We start from the raw sequence: 21,455 nt of genomic DNA on the forward strand, positions 1-21,455 counted from the left end.
CTCTGAATCCCTGTTCAGATGCCAAGGGGCTCCTGTGAGCATCACAGCCCCCTGGAGACAGAGGGACAGGCTGTGCAGTGGAAAGTGTGGCCTCTGGGTTTCTGCTGGCCTGGCTTCTTCCCTGGGGCTGCAGCGAGGGCGGGCAGCCAGCACGCCAGGTAGCTGGGACATCGCTCCCTGAGCCATGGATCCTGGCAGAAGGGAAAGCCCTTTACAAATAGGCCAAATGCCAGGGGTCACTGTCCAAGGTGAGGACAGGCTAGCCCTTGTTCTCAGCTCAGCCCCTGGGGCAGAGGTCTCCCACCCTGCTCTGCCCAATCATCTGTGTGGTCTCAGGCAGGTCACCAAACCTCACTAGTCTCAGCTTCCTCATATGAGGCTATAATTCCCAGCCCCGAGATCACTGGCAGCATTAAATACCGTCCACATGTTAGTTTCTGGGAATTTCTTAACAACAGCCAGGACAACTGGTGTGGCAGAGCCCAGCTCCATCACACTCTGGGTGTGGGACTGGTCAGATCCCCCCAGGAAGCTTCCATCTATCAGAACAGAAATTAAGGTTCCTCCGGGCTGGGTTCGCACCAGCCAGGGTGGAGCTGCTAGGGTCCCCCGCACGCCTTACTGGGGAGGAGCCCCAGGAGGACAGTAACTGCTACACAGATTGTAAGTGGGCAAGGGAGGCTTCAGCCTGACCCAGAAGCTGCCCCTTCAAGTGGTCAGGTCCCCACTTGGGAAATGAACGCCCCAGGACCCCCGCGCAGCCTCCACCTAGGAGCCCAGGCGCCTTCCAGTGGTCCCACCGGCTCCGATGGCGTCCCAGGGTTCCGCTGAATCTGCCGACAGCCGAGGGGGCAGGGCCATGACCCGGCAACTTGAGACCCGCGCTGCGGGGCGCGGGGCGGGGGCTCCCCCCTGGCACCTGCTGGGGCCCCAGCGCCACCAGCCCCCAGCCTCCAGGGCCAGTTTTCCCGCCGGCAATGGGGCTTCGAAGCCAGGCTCGCGGACGTGTCGGTGCTCCGAGGGCGCGGTTCCCCAGGATGCCTGGGACACCGTGGTTGGGTGGGAGGGAGCGCGCACCCCCGAAGGAAGACACGATCCGGGCCCGGGCAGGGGTAGCCGCAAGCGTCGCGGAGAGGGCTTTACCCCTGCTCTCCAACTTCTGGGGGACCTGCAGAGAACACTAGTACCAGACGCCCCACCGCTCAGATGGGGAAACTGAGGCCGGAGGCGGGCGGCAACTCCCGGCGTTCCCGCGTCTCTTTCCAGCGCCCTGTGTGACCGCCCCTTACCCCACAGTACTCACCGGCCCGCGAGTGGGCCGCACGCGGCGCCGCGACGCCCTTGGGCCTCGGGGCTCCCCGCAAAGTTGCTCCGGAGGAGCTGGACGGACCGGGGCCGAAGAGAGGCTGCCGAAACCGAGCCGGCGGCGCTGGTTACAGTGGAAACTGGCGAGCGCGGCCCACAGAGCCGAGAGGGGCAGGGCTGGAGGCGGGGCCACAGGCCGCACTCCACTCCCTGCGTGGCCCAGAGGACGCGGCGCCGACTCGGCCCACTAAGCGGCCGGCGCGTCTGCCAATCACTGAGCACCTTCGCCAATCACAGAGCGCCTCGCCTGGCTGCCGCCGACTCGCCCAGGGCGCCGCCAAGTCCGAGGTCGCCGGGAGGGCGGGCCCGACCCGCCCACAGCGAAAGGTTCCGAGCCGACTCGGGCCCTGGCCCCGCCCCTCCCCTCCCGGCCCGCCACGCCACGCCACGCCCTGCCGCCACGCCCCGCCCTGCCGCCACGCCCTCAGCGCTTAAGCTCGCCGGGCAAGCTGCTGTTCTCCTTGCTCCCTAACTGGTGGTTGGACCCTGGGAGGAGACTGAGACCGCCTTTCACCCGCGACTCTGACCCCAGGGGCCTCACCTCAGATTCATTATCATTGCTGTTGCAATATTAACATAACACGTTAACTTAACTACTGTGCACCAGACGCCTTAATTTCGGCCCCACCAAAGATGGAGAGGGCTCCCCTAACAAGAGCAGCAGGCATAGGAACATTTGGCTCATTTAAATGTGTACATGTAACCAAGGGCTGTTTTAAATGCACGAAATCACATGCAGCATAGCATAATTTCACGAGGTAATTGTGAGATTCGTTTAAGAATATGTATTGTTAGCCCAAGAGTTCCTGCTGTGGCTCAGCGGGTTATGAACCTGGCTAGTATCCCTGAGGATTCGGTTTGATCCCTGGCCCCAGTCAGGGAGTTAAGGATTCCCACCTTGCTGCAAGCTGGGGAGCAGATCCAAGATGCAGCTGGGATCTGGCCTTACCCTGGCTGTGGGGTAGGCCAGCAGCGGCAGCTCTGATTCGACCCCTAACCTGGGAACTTGCACGTACTATATGCCACAGGTGCGGCCCTAAAAATAATAATAATAATAATAATATATATATATGTATGTGTATATATATATATGTGTATATATATATAGGCCCAGGGAGTGGTGCAAGGCTCGGGCAGCTTGGAAACTCTTCTTTTGGTCTCTCCCTGGGGTCTGAGAGGTGTGGTTTGGAGGTGAGGACAAAAGTCTACACGTGAGACAGGCCTTGGGAATGTGGGGCCCCAGCTAGTGGCACCAGGCACCTCCGGCACTGTGTCTGCTCTGTGGCTGGTCCTCCCAGCCATTCTGAGTTGCCTGTCCCGGGTTATCCTTACAGAAACTGCCCCTCAGAGTGGCTGCTGGAAATCTGTTACCAGCATATTGAGAGCAAGATTCCAGATGGTTTGGGAGGTGAGGTCTATCCACTGAACACACTACCTCGGGGACTTCAGTTAAAGCCTCGAGGTTCACACCAGAGGCCTCACTTTCTCCTCCAGCTGCCCCCTCCTTCCCATCCCAGCTTCTCATCTGACCCTGAGAAGCTCCCAGAGGCAGGAAACAGGGCAAAGGAACGAAAATATCTGACATGGTAAGACACAGAGCGGGCCCCTCTCACCCCCAGAAGTTTCCCTCTCACCGACACAGCTTATTCACAGTGGAGATCTCACGATAGAACATAGAAAATAGTGGTGAGCCGTGACCTGGCAAAATATGTGGTTTAATCAAAATATACCTGGAATGATCATTGCTAAGTAGGGATTCTTAAAACATAAGCCACATACTATAAGGGAAACCTGTATTAGCCTGGAAGTAAAAAAAAAAAAAAAATAGAATTGATCTTAGCGAAACCCAGGAGCTGAGGGGGCAAAGGATGGAGCGGAGAAGTGCCGGGCACACAGTGGTGGGGGGGGAGATCTCACTGGGGGTCGGGGAGCATCCTTACCACTTATTTTTCAAATGTCTACAGGGAAATTATTTACTTATTTTATTTATTTATTGTCTTTTTGCCATTTCTAGGGCTGCACCTGCGGCATATGGAGGTTCCTAGACTAGGGGTCCAATCGGAGCTGTAGCCGCCGGCCTACGCCACGGCCGCAGTAACACAGGATCCTTAACCCACTGAGCGAGGCCAGGGATCGAACCTGCAACCTCATGGTTCCTAGTCGGACTCCTTAACCACTGCGCCACGACGGGAACTCCGGAAACAGTTGAATGACAACTGTCAGGAGCTGGAAAGCACCAACCAGCGGGAAAGTAGCTGCGTAGAACTTCTGAATGAACCGGTGGGGCTGGGAGGGTGGAAAGAAGGAGTACAGAGACAAAAAAAATTAAGAAAGGAGGAGGAAAGGGGACCTAACAGCAATCATGACAAAGTTTAATAAAAGGTGAAAGAGTCTAAAACCCTGGATAACAACTTTGAGAAGAAATGCGAATGGGCCACAGTTCTTATCAAAAGACTGTACAGCTGGGATAAAAATCGAAGTCCAGGAGTTCCCGTCGTGGCGCAGTGGTTAACGAATCCAACTGGGAACCATGGGGTTGCAGGTTCGATCCCTGGCCTTGCTCAGTGGTTAAGGATCCAGCGTTGCCGTGAGCTGTGGTGTATGTTGCAGACGTGGCTCGGATCCCGCGTTGCTGTGGCCCTAGCGTAGGCTTGGCAGCTACAGCTCCGATTCGACCCCTAGCCTGGGAACCTCCATTTGCCATGGGAGCAGCTCAAGAAAAGCCGGAAAAAAAAAAAACAGAGTCCAGTTTAAGTGCTTTTTACAAGGCAGGCACCAAACATGCTGACGAATAAGACGTCCAAAGTGGGCAATATTTGAAGGCTGAAATTACAAAACTAACAAGAATGGCAAATTAATGTTGTGTAAAGAACGCGAGGCAGAAAACCCTCCCAGGAGCAAAGAAGGATCTTAGGCAATGGCGCAAAGTACGATCCACGGAGATTCAATGGTCATAAATCTTAATGCACCAGAAAATATAGCTGCTGTGGTGGTTACTTTTATCAGCCAACTTGACAGCGCCAAGATTTGGTCAAACACCAGTCTAGATGTGTGCTTTTTTTTTTTTTTTTTTTTAAGATGAGAATGACATTTTGGAGTTCCCATCGTGGCACAGCAGAAATGAATCCAACTAGGAATCATGAGGTTGTGGGATCGATCCCTGGCCTTGCTCAGTGGGTCTGGCATTGCCTTGAGCTGTGGTGTAGGTCGCAGACGCAGCTCAGATCTGATGTTGCTGTGGCTCTGGCGTCGGCTGGTGGTGACAGCTCCGATTAGACCCCTAGCCTGGGAACCTCCATATGCTGTGGGTGCGGCCCTAAAAGGACAAAAAAGACAAAAAAAAAAAAAAAAAAAAAAAAAAAAGATGAGCGTGACACTTAAATCAGCAGACTCTGAGTAAAGCAGATGACCGGCTCCAATGTAGGTGGGCCTCACCCAATCAGTTGAAGACTTTAAGGGAAAAGGAGGTCCCCGCCCCCCAGAAAGGGGGCACTCTGCAGAAGGCAGCCTTCTGAATTGAGCTGTGCTATCAACTCTCCCCTGGGTATCCAGCCTGCTCTGTAGATTTTGGGCTTGTCAGCCCCTGCAATCACAAGGTCAATTCCTTAAAGTAAATCTCTCTCTAGATATAGATGCAGGTACGGATATAGATATAGATACATATGTGCATAGATGGATGGATGGATAGCTAGAGAATCTCCTATTGGCTCTGCTTCTCTGGAGACCCCTGACGAAGGCAGCACCCGAACTCATAGAGCAGTAACGTAGAAATACTAAGAGAACTTATCAAAACACAGCTCCTATTTTATTGTATTTATTTTATTTTTTATTTTTTGTCTTTTTGCCTTTTCCAGGGCCGCTTCCCATGGCATATGGAGGTACCCAGGCTAGGGGTCTAATTGGAGCTGTAGCTGCCAGCCTACACCACAGCCACAGCCACGCCAGATCCGGGCTGCGTCTGCGACCTACACCACAGCTCACGGCAATGCCGGATCCCCAACCCACTGAGCGAGGCCAGGGATCGAACCCGCAACCTCATGGTTCCTAGTCGGATATGTTAACCACTGTGCTACAACGGGAACTCCGCAGCTCCTATTTTAATTCAGTGCCGTTGCCCTAGGAGGCCTGTCTGCATCCCCCACAAAGCCGAACCCTGTGCTTTGCTGTCGAGTATTGAATGATTGGATGGATGACGGCGCGAAGGCTTTAGGACAGTGTCGGGACTCTTTAAGGTGACATCTAAAAACGCCTCCCCATACTTCAGTCCTATTGTCCCATCCGCAGTCCTCTGATTTGCCCCCATTTTTAGATTCTGCGTCCCAGGGCGGGCCCACATCCTTCCTGTTTAAGGCCCACTTCAACTTACTCAGCAAACATGTATTGAGGTCCTACCAGTTCCAGGCCTTGGGCTACATGCTAAGCATACAAAGAACAATGAGGAAGGAGGTTGGTGAGTTATAGCTGAAGGACAGCAGAATTGGGGCATTTTTCAGACCTTCAATGTATCAGGCCAAAGGGGTCCCCTAGAGATCAGGCCCCACTTCCTGGCATCTGTGAATGTGACCTTATTTGGAAAAAAAAGTCTCTGGAGATGTGACGCAATTAAATGAGATGCAATTAAATGAGATGCAATTAAATGAGATGGGGCGAAGATCCTGGATTGGCCCAAGGGGACCTTAAAGGCAGGGATCACAGGCATCCTGAAGGACGGAGGCAGAGGGAGAGTCAACAAAAACACAGAGAAGGTGATGCGAAGATGGAGCAGAGAGAGATTTGAAGAGGCTGGCCTTGAAGATCAGAGATGCAGCCACAAGCCAAGGAATGCCAGCAGCCGCTATTATTGGAACAGGCAAGAAATAGATTCTCGGAGTTCCCACTATGGCTCAGCAGGTTAAGGACTCAGTGTAGCCTCTGTGAAGATGCGGGTTCGATCCCTGACCTCGTTCAGTGGGTTAAAGATCCAGCGTTGCCACATGCTGCGGCAAAGGTCACAGATGGGGCTCGAATCCGGCGTTGCTGCGGCTGCGGCGTAGACTGGCAGCTGCAGCTCTGATTCGACCCCTACCCTGGGAACTTCCATATGCCACAGGTGCAGCCACAAAAATAAAGGAGAAAAACAAAAGAAGTGGATTCTCCCTGATATCAGCCCAGTGATACTGATTTCAGACTTCTGGCTCCAGAACGGTTGTTTGAAGCCACTGAGTTAATGGCTATTTGGTACAGCAGCCACAGGGAACCGGTATATGCTTCAGGTTGTTTCGGCGCTCTGGTCTTGCTGTTGTCGCCTGTCTATCCAGCTCCTGCCGATGAGCTTGGGCGAGGCGTGGAAATTCCAACCCTCACAAGGGCAGCCTTGGGAATAGACATATAACCTGAGTACTGAACAGACCCCTTGGTGTTCAAACCAACGTTCACCAGAGTCAAGGAAGCAGGAAGCCAAATCACTCTCTTGTGGGCCCCGGGAAGACAAACGAGCCCTACTGTGAGTTGGGAAAGTGCTTTCGAAGGCCCAGGCTTTTTGTCCTGCAGGCTCAGTGGCCTGGGTCCTAAGCGTGTAGCCCCCAGGGCTGGTGAGCTCAGCTCAGCTCAGCTAAGCACGTGGGCATGTTGGCCGCACCTTGGACCACAAGGACAGTGAGACGCCAGGACCCCCCATGTATCCGCCTGTTAACAGGTTCCGGGGAGAAGCACAGGGACGCTTGAGACCCTTGTGACTGCAAAGGGGAACCACTCACAGTAGGATCTTCATCCATCACCGAGGCACCTGTTAGAGATGCAGAAACCTGCCCCACCTCCGACCTCCTGGGTCAGAGTCTTTATTTTAGAGACACCCCTGTGATTTGGGGACAGCAAAGTGGAAGGCCCTGCTCTGGGCTGCAGGTTCCCAGCCCAGGCTGCGTGAACATTAGAACCCCCTGGAGAGCCTGTCCCCTGCCCAGGCCAGCGGAATCAGAAGCTTGGCTTTATGGGGCGACTTGGAGAGCGTGCAGAGGAGCCGTGTACAGCATTTAGCAAAGTCTGGGGCGCGCTCCTGGCCATGCTCCCACCGACCCCTCCCCAGCCTTCCTGCTGGAGGCTGTCCCACCTGCCCTTGACCATAGCTAAGACAGGCAGCGCTCTTTGGTGTTATATCTCGATGGATCTTCCTTCTCCAAGGAGGCGGAGGCTCCCCGCCCCCACCCAATCCCACATCACAGAGCTGGTTTGTGGCAGACCCTCTGGACTCCCAAGCCCTGCTCTCTCAACTCCCTGTTTCCCGGACCATCTCCCGCTCCCCTCGGGGCCATCTCTCCCCCTCCCTCCTTTCCTGGGTTCCTTTAAAACCCCGAGTTCACAGTCTGCTCTGCAGCATCCTTAAAATTGCAAAAGTGGTCAGAGTTGCGACAGAGGGCTTGCTGCCGGTCACATGGCTCTGTCACCAGGGCTGGGTGCTACATCAGGGCCCCCGCCTGCCCCCCCACACTGCCCACACCTGCCGCACCTGCACCCACCGCACACGCACCCCCCCACACACATTGCATTGTTGCCAGGCAGCTCTGAGGCCCCATGAGTCTGAGTCATGATTCACGCATCCCTGGAGGCAGAGTGACTGCCACTTAAGGGCCTTTTGATGAGTCATCAAGCACTTGGGGATGTTTCACACCAGAAAAAAGAGCTTGGGGCTGAAGGCACCATTCTCCCCCCCCCTCCCCCGCACAGGGGAGAAGCCTGTCCCAGACCCCCACACACACACCCCATGTCCCCGTCACCCCACTAGGTCACTAGTCACTAGGCAGAGTTCTCCAGGGGAACAGAACCAATAGGACATATACGGATATATAGAAAGAAATGTATATTTTTAATAGTTTAATTCAATGACTTTTACTACATTTATAGTTGGACAACAATCATCACAACCCAATTTTACAGCATTTCCATCCCAAACCCCCAGCCCACCCCCACACCCCCAACCCCAACCTGTCTCCTTCGGAAACCTACGTTTTAGAAAGAACTGAGTTACAATTACAGAGGCTGAGAAGTTCTGCCCTCAGCCGTCTGTGGAGCTGGGGCCCAGGAAGGGGTGGAAAGAAACTTTGTGTCCTGCTACAAAGTAATCACGAGATGGAGGTTGCCTATCCATCCGCTCAACTTCTGCGCGGTGGAACTTCTCCGGGAACCTGCCTCCCAGCCAATGAGCGTTCAGCTAGGATACCTTTGCTTCGCTGGCAGGAAACATCCTGAGCAGGCCCACCTGTGAGTGTCGGCCGGAAGGAAGAAGTTAACCCATCCCCTCCGAGGCTGATGGGAACCAGGAGATGTTTGACTTTGCCCCCTCCCCGCCAAGTCGAAAAGGAGCCCCAGCGCTAAGCCAGGCCGGGTGGTTCTTTGGGCTGTGAGTCCACCGACCTCTCTGCCAACTTTCCCGACAAAGCTGCTCTTCCTTGTCTCAACAATTCATGGCTCCATTTCCGGGCCTGTCCTGCAGCGAGCAGTACAAGCTTGGACTCAGTAGCGGTCCTTCCAACCCAGGTCTGAAGGCTCAAACCCATGTCCAAGGGCAGGAGAAGATGACGCCCCAGCTGAGGCGGCGTGGACTTGCCCCTCCTCCACCCTTTTGTCCTCTTCAGGCCCTGGACAGATTGAGGACCCCCGCCCACGCTGCAGAGGGTGGTCTGCCTCACTGAGTCCTAACCCCAATGCTACACACACACACACACACACTCAGAAATAAGGCTTTCCCAGCTCTCTGGACCCCCCTTAGTCCAGTCCAGTTGGCACTAAAACTTAACCATCGCACTCACTGAGCATCCCCAGAGAAGGGCAATCCCTCCCCCAGCCATGGATCCTTCACCTGAGACATGTGCTCAGCCTGCTGCCTGGGGATGGGGGGGTTGGTCCATGAAAGCCACCAATGTGTGGCCTGGCCATGGCTTCAATGAGGGCATCTAAGAGTCACTGATGGTTTGGTCAACAGGCCCCAGAGCTCTGTGTCCATGTGGACCCAGCAGCAGTGGTAACATTTGCCAGAAACCTACTATGTGTTCCTTCCCTGGGTACCTTGGCAAGAGATGCAAGGGGCTAAGCCACATCCCTGAGCCTGCCCTGGAGGGGTTTATGAGCTGGTTTGGTTTGGAAGCTGGAAGCACCCGCCACCTGTTACAGAACAGGAATGGGTTAACTAGGGAGAAGTCATGCTGGCCTGCAGATCCCCAGCGTGGGGAGAAATTCCCACCAGCTACAGTAGTCAGGGAAGCCTCCCTGGAGGAGGTGCTGTCTTGACTTTTTTGTTGCTGTTGTTCTTCTTCTTTCCAAAATGCAGACTTTATTTCTTAAAGCAGTTTTAGGTTCACAGTAAAATTGAGCAGCAAATACACAGATTTCTAATATACCCCCCCCCCCACCGAACCTCCTCTGCTATCAGTACCTCCTACGCAATGGGACACAAGTTGTCATCAATGAATCTGCATTATCACATCGTTGCCATTTAAGGTCCATCGTTGACATGAGGCTTCACTCTTGGTGTTGCACCTTCTAAGGGGACGGACCAATGAAGAGTGACCCATACCCACCACTAAAGCACGGTGCGAAGTAGCTTCAGCGCCCTGCAAATCCTCTCCGTCCCTCCCCCAACCAGCCCTGGCGACCCCTGACCTCTTCATGGTCTCCCTGGTTCTGCCTTTTCCAGAATGTCATGTAATTGGAATCATATAGTGCCTTTCTAAGATTGGCTTCTTTCAGGAGTTCCTCTTGTGGCTCGGCGGGTTAAGAATCTGACTGGTATCCACAAGGATGTGGGTTCGATCCCTGGCCTTGCTCAGTAAGGATCTGGCATTGCCACAAGCTGTGGCATGGGCTGCAGATGAGGCTCAGGTCTAGCAATGCTGTGGCTGTGGTGTAGGTTGGCGGCTGCAGCTCTGATTTGACCCCCTAGCCTGGAAACTTCCATAGGCCACAGATGTGGCCCCAAAAAGAAAAAGGAAAAAAAGAAAAGATTGACTTCTTTCACTTAGTAATAATCATTTAAGGTCCCGCCATGTCTTTTCTTGCCTAGACAGTGCTTTTTTTTTTAAGCACTGAAGAATATTCCATGGCTGTACCAGTTTCTCTCTCCACCACCTACTGAAGGACATTTTGGCAGCTCCCATGTGATGCTGATCTTAGACCAGAACTGAGCATGGAGGGCCATCTCCATCAGCACCACCAGCACCACCACCATCAGTGGCACAGGTGACTCCGGGACTTCCCTGCATTAGCTCAGCACACCCCTGACCGCAGGGAAGCTCCATGAACTACCCTGTGGGAAGCAGCCAGCGCAGGGCCAGTGCATACCGGGACCAGTGATGCTGGATCTGTCCACATCACCCCAGAAGTCATCAGCACTCTTACAAAGGGTCACCACGCCTGGTCACCCATTAATCCCCACAATGAGCCTGGCCGGTGGGGAGTGGGGGGGTCTTCGCCCCAGGTTACAGACAGGGAGTCAGAAGCTCTGGGAGGTTGAGGGACCCACCCAAGGTCACAAGTGACCCCTTTGCTCTGATCGTCCCCATCCCTGCTGTGATGCCATGCCACCCACAGACCCCATGTCTGAAACCCAACAAGCTCACCTGGGCAGAGGTTCCGGTGGCTCTAAGAAGGCAAAACTTGGGTCACTAAAGAGCCCTTTTAAATGCCCACCGCCCCCCCAGGGCTGTGGGCTCCCAGTTTCCTCCTGGGCCTTCATGTGGGGCTGCAGCTTCCCCGCCCCCCTTTCTGAAGTGACTGCTTTCAGTCCAAACCCCTGCTGTCACCTTGACAGCTTGTCCCAGAATTGATGGGAGAAGGAACGCGTTGCTGGCTTTAGCAGGGAACAGTAGAAGAAAACTTACAGACGGCACTTAGGCAGAGCTCAACATTCCCCAACTCAAAATCCTCCCTAAACTCTCCAGACACCCACTTAGCAGCAGCGATCAGAACACCATAGACAGGCATCGGCGCGGAGACTGGCAGAGAAAGCTGGGGGCATAAAAGCACTTTTGATATTTGTGGGAGCAATTTGGACAGTTTAGCAAAAGAGATATTGTTTTTGACAATCGTTAGAAATATAAATTACCCAGAGAGCTTACTGCGATCACAGATAATTGTTTCCCCGAGTTTTGGATACAATGGAAGCTGTCAGATTCTGGTTGCAACCTGCTCTGTGACGTGCCTAAGAACTTCGGGAACAAGAACGGAGAAGGAGCCTGGGTACAGGCGTTTTCTCGGCGCTTCCTTGGAGGCTGTTACTGTGTGGTGCGTGAAATGCTGCACCAATTCGTGGCTTGAAAAAGTTCCCTGGACAAGTGGAATATTGGTGGTTATGTGTGACTCAGGCTGCCTTTGCGCTGCCCGGAAGCAGGGGCCTCGAGCTGCCACCCCAGAGGACATGTGCCCTTGGTCCCTGAGCCAATGGGAGGTCCGACTGATGTGATGTCAGCGCAGAGGACATTCTGCCTGGAGAGATGCTGGGGCCCCGGACGTGCCCTGCTAAGGGCAGCAAAGGTATTTTCAGAACAACGTCCAGACATCTTCACGAGGGCCTGGGGAGTCCTGCGGTGGCCCGGGGGCAGCTGGAGAACGGGTGACACTTGCGTCAGGTCCTCTGGAAGGAACAGTTTTGCTCCTTCCCCAGGACGAAGGTGGGATGGATGCAAAGGCATGGAGACGTGACCGAGCAGGATGGGTCCAGGCAGAGGTTGGGACTGATGAGAGCACAGCTGGGGGGAGCAGCCACCCATGAGGCTGGAGGAGGCTGGATGGTGAAGGGCCTCGGAAGAGTTTGAAGGGTACCCAACAGGCAAAGGAATCGCAACTCCTCCCCCACACTCCATGTCCCAAAGTGGTCCCCCGGCGAGGAAGAAGGCATATTTCAAGAGAATCAGTTATCTGTTGCTGGGTGAGAAACTATGCCCGAACTCGGTGGCTGCAAACAACAATTTGCTGGTGATTGTGGGTCAGGAATCTGGGCGGGAGTCAGCTAGGTGGTGCTTTGGCTGCCAGTGGCATCAGCTGGGGTCCTTCACTGGGCGGGGTGTTCTGCTGGTGGCTGAGCAGCGCTGGAAGGTCCACGAGGCTTCCCTCACCCAAAGTGGACACTGGGCTGCTCCATGTGGCCTCTGTCTCTCCACGTGGCTGCTTGGGCTTCCTCCTGGCATGGTGGCTGAGGGCAGTCAGGTGTCTTACACAGCAGCTGGCTTACATGAGGGAGTTTCCAAGGAGGGGGATGGTAAAAGCAGAGGCTGCACATCCCTTAAGACCCAGCCTCAGGGAGTTCCCGTCATGGCTCAGCAGAAACGAATCTGACTAGTATCCATGAGGATGCAGGTTCAATCCCTGGCCTCGCTCCGTGGGTTAACAATCTGGCATTGCCATGAGCTGTGGTGTAGGTCACAGACATGGCTCAGATCTGGTGTTGCTGTGGCTGTGGTGTAGGCTAGCAGCTGCAGCTCCGATTTGACCCCTAGCCTGGGAAGCTCCATATGCCACAGGTGCAGCCCTAAAAAGACCAAAAAAAAAAAAAAAAAAAAAAGCCCAAAACTGAGCCTCAGAAATTAGCATTTATTTCCACCATAAGTTCACAAGTTATTGCTCAAAATAAGTCACAGGGGGGCCAGCTCACATTTAACATGAGTGATGGAGAGTTTGCAGCCATTTTTTTGTTTGTTTGTTTTTTTGTCTTTTTGCTATTTCTCTGGGCCGCTCCCGTGGCATATGGAGGTTCCCAGGCTAGGGGTTGAATCAGAGCTGTAGCCACCGGCCTACGCCAGAGCCACAGCAACGCAGGACCCGAGCCGCGTCTGCAACCTACACCACAGCTCACGGCAACGCTGGATCCTTAACCCACTGAGCAAGGGCAGGGACCGAACCCACAACCTAATAGTTCCTAGTCAGATTCGTTAACCACTGCGCCACGACGGGAACTCCTGCAGCCATTTTTAATCTATTGCAGCACGGGAGCTCCTAGGAAGTCAGGTAACAGCCGAACGTCACAGGATGAGAGAGTGACAGAGTCAGAACTCAGGCTCAGGCCCTTGGCTCCTGGACAGGGCTCTTTGCTCATCACACAGTCCTCAAAAACACTTGTCAAAGTGGGAAAATGTTTCATCTAAAAAGACAAGTTGTTCAGAGTTCCCATCATGGTGCAGTGGAAACGAATCTGACTAGGAAACATGAGGTTGCAGGTTCGATCCCTGGCCTTGCTCAGTGGGTTAAGGATCCGGCATTGCTGTGAGCTGTGGTGTGGGTTGCAGACTCCGCTTGAATCTGTCATTGCTGGGGCTGTGGTGTAGGCCAGCAGCTATAGCCGTGATTAGACCCCTAGCCTGGGAACCTCCACATGCCGCAGGTGCGGCCCTAAAAAGACAAAAGACAAAAAATTAAAAAATTAAAAATTAAATAAATAAAAAGACAAGTTGTTGGAATGGGGGCTCTGATTTTCTCCTTCACCAAGTGTCCGGGGACCTTTTAAAGAGTCTGTTGAACTGAATGAAAAGGGCAAGTGGGAAGACTCTGTCTCTAGAGGAAAAAAAAAATAAGAAGCTCTTTAGAGAAAAAAGAAGCAGGAGTCAGTGTTACCAAGCAACAAATAGAAGGCAGAATGATATGAACAGCCTCAAATTAAACAGAGCTTCCAGCCTTTGTCAAGTCGAAGCTCACAGAGAAAAAGGTACTATTCAGATTGGAGTCAAGGGAGGAGGCTACTCCTATGGGTGCTCGCTGGTCCCCAGAGGCCCCGGGTACCCCAGGCAGCGGTGGATCCTAGTGTGGGGAAATCCCTTCCAGCACATAATAACCCATTTGCTCTCACCTTCATCACCAGCATCACCACGACCGCACCACCATTTCCATCACCACCGTCACCACTATCTCCATCACACCATCATCACCATCACCAGCTCCATCATCAGCACCACCACCATCACCATCAGCATCATCACCATCAGCATCACCACCACCTTCATCACCACCATCAGCATCACCATCAGCACCAGCATCTCCATCATCACCCATCATCACCATCAGCATCACCACCATCAGCATCACCATCAGCACCACCACCACCTTCACTGCCATCACCATCATTGCCACCACCCTTTCATCGACATCCTCCTCAACAAGGAAAGAGAATGGAATAATACCCGAGTAATACTTAGGGAATTTGCCTCTCTTTCTCCTCTCTCAGCTAGGATAGTTCTGGTTAGCATTTACTGAGCACCTGCGATGCTCCGTCTTGCCAGGGACTTTGTTGGGGGCTTCACGCATCAGATGGATGACTGTGTTGAGAGATTCTCTCAACGACCGTGTGAGGCAGATGCTATCATTGCCCCCATTAGACGACGGGGGGAGCAGAGGCCTTCAGGAACACGGCCTGCCTCACTCTGGGCCACTCAGAGCTCTCCTCTTGAGGCTTCTGTGAGAACCACATCCCTCTCTTGCAGCAGAGGCTCAGAAAAATTGAGTCTCACTCAAGGCCACCAAGCCAGGGGACCAAGCTTGCCTTTCCCTCCTGGCAGGGGGCTCTGTGTGCAAATCCACACCCCGAGAGCCAGCTCATTACCAGCCTGAAGATTTTATGGTCTTCAAAGGCAGCTGCCTCCGAGGTACCTCTGGCTGTTATCATTCAGTGATGACTGAGCCCTCACTTCAGTGCCCCTGGTGGGGCGTCTCTATCTACGCCTCTCTCTGGAGCTTACACGGATTATCTAGCAGGAGAGGATGGAATGAGACCTCCCTGGAGGTGAAATAAGATCTGTCTGCCTGTCTATGTTCTCCACACAACTTGGGCCATGGGAGGGTGTGTGGAATGGCCCGGCAGAAGGGCTCTACCAATTATAAAGTGGTTCCAAAACCTTGTGAGGATAAACCTTCCCATGGGTAAGGCTTACAGAACAATCGAGCTCTTGTGTAGTTAGCTGAAAGCATCGTTATCAGGAATTTATCACAACATGACAAAAGTATTATGAGTGGTTGTTGCAGAAACCACCAGATCCAGCCTGGAGAAGAGACAGCTTGTGGAAGCAGGAGCGTGTCGTGGAAGATTTGCGTCTGCTGTGCCCACTGCTAGGGGTGGGGGCCACCTTCTTTTCCCCTCCTGTGGCTCAGCAGGTTGCTGCCTGAAGCTCATCTTACCCACGTGAGATCCTCTGGCCACCAGGGCACTCTCTTGGCCATTTCTTTCCATCTGCGAGCCTGGCCTTGGCTCTGGATCATGTATTTGTATTATGAGACATTGAAAGAATGAATGTTTTCAAACCCTCTGTACAGCTGCAAAATGACCTAAGTCTGATCACATCCTCCTGCTTAAAACCCTCCAAAGACTTCCCGATGCACTTAGGAGAAAAAGCTCACTCCCCTCCCCGCCTCCCTGATGCTGCCCCACTGAGTTCCTGCCCCTCTCCCGCCCCCTCCTCTCTTTCCACCTGCTCTGCTCAGCAGCACTGGCCTCCATCCCTTCTTAGAGGCCAGCGAGCTCGTGTGCCCCAGGGCCTTTGCCCATGCTGTTCCCTCCACCAGCAACCCCCTCCCTGACCCACTCCTCACACAGCCGCCCACGCCCAGCACACTCCATCCAAAGCAAGCTTCTCCCGCCATCCCTGTCCATTGCTGTCCTTGCTGTAGGCTCTTCTAAGTGTCTCTTATTTGTTTGTGAATTGTATTTTTCTTTTTTGGCCATACCTGCTGCATGCAGAAGTTCCTGGTTAAGGGATCTAACCTAAGCCACAGCAGTGACAAACTGAATCCTTAATTTCCAGCCTACCAGGAAACCCCTCCTGTGACCTGTGTTTGTTTTTCGTTTTTTTTTTTTTTTTTTTTTGGTCTTTTTTTTTTTTGTCCTTTTAGGGCCATACCAGCAGCATATGGAGGTTCCCAAGCTAGGGGTTGAATTGGAGCTGTAGCCGGCAGCCTACACCACAGCCACTGCAACGGAGGATCCTTAACCAACTGATTGAGGCCAGGGATCGAACCCACAACCTCATGGTTCCTAGCTGGATTCATTTCTGCTGTGCCACGACGTGTGCCAGGGAGTGGTCATGGATGGGTGACATGAGCAGATGAGCTCCAGGTCACTGGGCATCTGTGCCTCATGCTCAGCAAAGGCTGCATCACTGTCTTGCCAGACTTTGTTGTGGGACTTCAGGTATCAGGTAGATGAGCAGAACCTGAGAGCCTTTCTATCACTGAGGCTGCGTGATTTATTAATAAAACACTCGAGCCCACAAAGCTGGTTACGCCTCAAGGGTGATGCCCATTCCGTCCAATGCACTGTGCCCTGGGGGGGGGGGAGGTGTGTCCTTCGGTGTCACGCTGTGGCAAAGATGATGAGCTGTCCTCTGAAAATGGGTACCCCTCTGTCCATAGTAAAGCTACTCAGCCAGGGACTACATTTCCCGGCACCCCTTGCTCTGTGTGTGGCCATGTGACTACTTCTCACCAATGGAGTGCAAGAGAAATGATGCCTCTTCTGGGCTATGGCTAAAGATCAAAAACACAGACCACCCTCCCACTGCCGGCCAGGGTGGAGGTCCCTGAGGTCCTGGGGAGGGTGAAGCCACAGGCTTCAAGAAGTCTGGGTCCCTGAGTCACTCGGCAGAGGAAGGCTGCCCACCAACCAGGATGCCCAGACTGCACTGAAACAGAACAAAACTGCCTTCTGCTGGTTAAGCTACGGAGATCTGGGGATTACTTGTTACAGCACCTAGCCTTGTCTGACCAACACACATACGAGCCTGAGTTCAGTCTTTGGCTGGCCATCTAGCCTTGGGCAAGTACCTTTTCTTCTCCCAGCCTCAGTTTCCCCGTCTGTAACTCTGGAGTTGTATCTGCCTTCCAAGGTTGTTATAATGAGGGTGCAAGGTCACTAACCCCATGCACAGTGATCTGAACAAAAGCTGGCACACAGTAAGTAGCCTGAACTGAAGTCACTCCCCTGCCAAAGCCAATGCCTTTCGTAGATCACCTAACCCATCTTTGTCGCCCTCCTGTGGGCCCGACATGGCCACCCCCGCCCTCGTAGGGCTTTTCCTGGCCAGACTAGAATATTACTTGAGAAAGCAAACACCTAAAAATAAACTCAAACAAGTGCTGACAGTTATTGAAAGAAGACCAGAAAGACAGACGTGCTTGCTGGCCCCTCTCTAGGCCATGCAGCGCCCCGAGAATAAGCCTCCTCCCCAGTCCTCTCCACCAGCAATTCCCGAGCTCCAGTTGCAGCCCCGCCTCTAAGTCTGTGCTCCAGGGACGTGGGAGAGAGTCCCATCCTTCCCTGGACCTCAGTTTTCCCGTCTGTGAAATGGGTGGTTGGCGGCCTCCAGCTCTGTCCCTCCATCACTTCACACGTCTCGCCCCGGACGCGGGAGCCCTCTTGGAACCCACTCTACTTGGCACAAAGACAAATGTGCCATTGCCTCTAGAACACTGGGCCCTTTAAAATTCCCCACCCGCCAGACACCCTGAATTCCAGGGGCTGGCCCCTGGCCCCCCATGGGCTTGACAGCCAGGAAGACAGTTTACAGGTGGAGACAGGAGCTTGGAGATGGGTTCTACTTCCTTGGCAAATGTGGGGGCACAAGACAAAAAGCTGCACCGGGAAGAGACCCACAGCCTCTAAGCTCAGGGGACTCTGGGGATCCTGTGGTCCAGCAGCACACACAGTATGTATGGAGACACGTGAGCTAAGAGGAGAAGGGATTGGCTGAGGTCATCCCGAGGCAGTGGGGGCCGCACAAGCGCTCTGCACCCCAACCCTTGGCTCCCCTAACCCACGAGGCTGGCTCCTACTGCAGGGTTTTCACCCGAAAACGGTGCTCCCATGTCTGATGGTGTGTCCTTGGCAAAAGCAGCTTCCTGATTATTCCTGCCTCTGAGGAGCTGGGCAGAAAGTTCCTGTACTGGGGGAGGTGGGGGTGCAGGAGGATTTGACTCTTTGAGATCAGCCCAGTTTGTCACGTTTCTTTTTCCAAGCAAGTGGGTGGCAAATCAATTAATCCCTTGATTCTGGCGCCCTCTGGTGGAAATAATATTAATAGCATGATGTTTGGGGGAAAAAAAAGTATATGAGTGTTTCCCTTTAGAATATTTTCTTAGGCACACACTATAATATGGACAATAGTGGCTCATGAGTAACAACATACACTTACAAATTTTAAAAATAATCTTTTTGTGTCATAATTTCTATAGCATAACAAATCATACCTTATTAATGTGATAGTTTGGTTATAAGCTTTCCCTGGTTTTCTTTTCTGCAAATTCATTTATTAGGTTCATCCACGCTTACAGTTTTAGCCACTCATTTTCTTTTTTCTCTTTAGGGCCACACCTGCAACATACGGAGGTTCCCAGGATAGGGATCAAATCAGAGCTACAGCTGCTGGCCTACACGCAGTCACAGCAGCACAGGATCTGAGCCTCGTCTGTGATCCACACCACAGCTCACGGCAACCCTGGATCCTTAGCCCACTGAGCAAAACCAGGGGTGGAACCCGCAACCTCATGGATATTAGTCAGCTTTGTCTCTGTTGCGCCACAACGGGAACTCCCAGCAACTCATTTTCAACATGATGGTAAGTGACATTGGTTTCCCTTGGCAAATGCAAGCGCACACAACATTTTTGATAATTTTTCATTTTGAGAAGGATCTTCCTGCTGATGCATCGCTTAGTCGAGCTGTTAGGAGTGTTTTATGGGCTGTGATAAGATTGGGATACATTTCCGGTAACTTATTTTGACATACGAATTTTAGTACATCTAGAGCCGGGGATTCTTGCTGAACATTTTTTTTCTAAAAAGATTTAACTCTTCATACAAATAAGTTTCAGGTAAGCCTGAATTAATTTATTAAGTAATTAACTTTACTTATTGCTTTTTTAGGGCCACACCTGAGGCATATGAAACCTCCCAGGTTAGGGGTCGAATTGGAGCTGCAGCCACAGCCATGGCATCGTGGGATCTGAGCCGCATCTGCAACCTACACCACAGCTCATGGCCATACCGCATCCTTAACCCACTGAGTGAGGCCGGGGATCGAACCACATCCTCATGCTAGTCGGCTTCATTACGGCTGAGCCGTGACAGGAACTCCCGAATTTATTTTTATTTTTAACAGCTTATTTTGTTACGTAATAGTGGGTTTACAATGTTGGGTTCGTTTCCGGTGTACGACAAAGTGATTCAATTGTTTATCTATAAAATAGTTTGCATTTGCTCTCCCCAAGTCTGAACTGTAAGTGTATACAACAGTATTTTAATGTTTACTCTCTGACATGTCCTGTAACTTGTGGAAGTTACACAAGACAGCAAAAGTGGCTTCATGAGTTGTATAGTTCAGCTACCTGTTTATGCATTTCATCATTATATTTTGAATTACAAGGGAAATTTATTTTTAAATTGTCTTTCTCTTTAATAATTGTTTCATCAAAGCTTGATCTGGAAAGTGGTGTTCTTTCCCATCAAAAGGGATCATCTTTACATTTAATTTCTATGTATGAGCCTTTGGATACTTGCTATACTGCAATAATTTTCAAAACAAGAGATTCTGAGCTCATTGAAGAGTTCCAATAACTCCCAGATGCTGTATGGCAGTGTCCACGTGTACACTTGATTCTGTAATTATTTACTGATGAATTTCACTGCCTGAGCCCTCACAGCTCCTACCCCCAGCCTCAGGCTATGCCCCAAGGCTCCAGGGATGGGTGGTCCCTGGGTCTCCCATCGTGGTCCAAGCACTGGCCCACGGGGAGTTCTTCTCTCTCCCAGGGTCTTCCACGGCTGCCACCATCACCACCAGCAACCTGAGCCTCGGTCCCAGCCCTGGCCACCTCTTCCCCACCCCAGGACCCCACAGTGTCCCAGGCCGCCCAGGCATGTGTGTGTGCGTATAGCCCAACAACCAAGCTAACTGCTGGGAGCACTGCCCACCGCACCTGTGTGGACTGCTGCCTGGCGCATCCCCTGAACAAGACACAAGTTCAAAGGAAAAGTGACTAAGATTTTCAAGATGGCAACAGCACCTGGCCTGGTGACTTTCAGATGCAGCAGGTGCAGCCAAAGAAAGAAAGAAAGAAAGAAAAATCCAAATAGAACCTGAAAAAGGTCTGAATCGTGGCGTTCCTGGCACAGCGGGTGAGGATGGGGGTTTGATCCCTGGCCTGACTCCATGAGTTAAGGACTTGCTGCAAGTCCTTGTGGCTCACCTGGCCCTACCCATCCCTGCAATAGGCAGACCTAGATGCCCAGCCAGGGTTTCCTGGCTCCCAGGGTGAAGAGAGGAAGGCGTTCAGGCGGGAACTCTGACTTAGTCATGAGTTCTGTCCATCAAACCTAAGGGGCCGGCAGTGAGGATGCCTGAGAAGGATTTTTTTATGTATAGCCGTGACCTTAATTAGGAAGCCCTGAAGTCCATTGGTGGGCTGTGCCCAGCAGTTTCAACACATGAAACAGAAAAGGAGACAAAGGGTCCGAGTGCACCCCTGAAGTAGGGAAATAATATTGTTTGGTTGGAGTTCCACTGCTGGGTGCTGGGTCACACATCAGTTCCATTTCTTTCGGTGCCTCTTTGAACGCAAGTGGATCAGATAATTATGTTCCAGCTCCGCCCGGCCAGGGGGCACCCTGGTACACGGAGGGTGCTGTGGCCCTGTTGTGAGCTCTGTCATCCCCAGCAATTTGGTTTCCATGGGTTACATCCCACAAAGGCTGAGCTGGGAGCTGGGGCGGGGGGTTGCCTCTGGAGGGAGTCCAACTTCAAAGCCGATGCTCAGGCTGAGGAGGGAGGGGCATCTGGAAGGAGGCACCGCTGAGCTTGGAGACCTGGCCTCTCTGCCTCAGGACCACCCCGACAGCATCACCCCCAGCCCAGCCTGCTTTCCACCTGGGACAGTGACAGGGGGTCCTGCACTGCCTGCTCCCCGGTGGGGCTTGAGGAACCTAAGCTCAAGCTGGACCCCACGGTGCCTGGTGAATGGAGTCAGTTCAGCCAAGAGGCTCAGCCATGGGGACCAGGATGAGACAGGAAACACGCTGAACACCTGCCAGGTGGTCGATAAAGCTGGTATTGTCACTGTGAGTCCCTGGACAGGGATGGATGCTGGCAGAGC

General features: G+C 52.8%; 1 protein-coding gene across 5 annotated transcripts in view; it reads right to left on the reverse strand.

The window, feature by feature from the left end:
* WFS1 (wolframin ER transmembrane glycoprotein) overlaps positions 1 to 1,478 on the reverse strand; it is a 29,976-nt gene extending 28,498 nt beyond the window's left edge. For all 5 annotated transcript variants that reach the window (XM_084971486.1, XM_084971489.1, XM_084971490.1 and 2 more), the window contains exon 1: positions 1,304 to 1,478. The gene's annotated coding sequence lies outside the window, so the exon portion shown is untranslated. The remainder of the gene's footprint in view (positions 1 to 1,303) is intronic.
* Between the last annotated feature and the right edge of the window lie 19,977 nt (positions 1,479 to 21,455).

This window comes from Sus scrofa, chromosome 8 (assembly GCF_054392235.1).
Source record: "Sus scrofa isolate SSC_HxYL_T2T_F1_AM1 chromosome 8, Sscrofa_HxYL_maternal_Yorkshire_Landrace_v2.0, whole genome shotgun sequence".
Classification (NCBI taxonomy): domain Eukaryota; kingdom Metazoa; phylum Chordata; class Mammalia; order Artiodactyla; family Suidae; genus Sus; species Sus scrofa.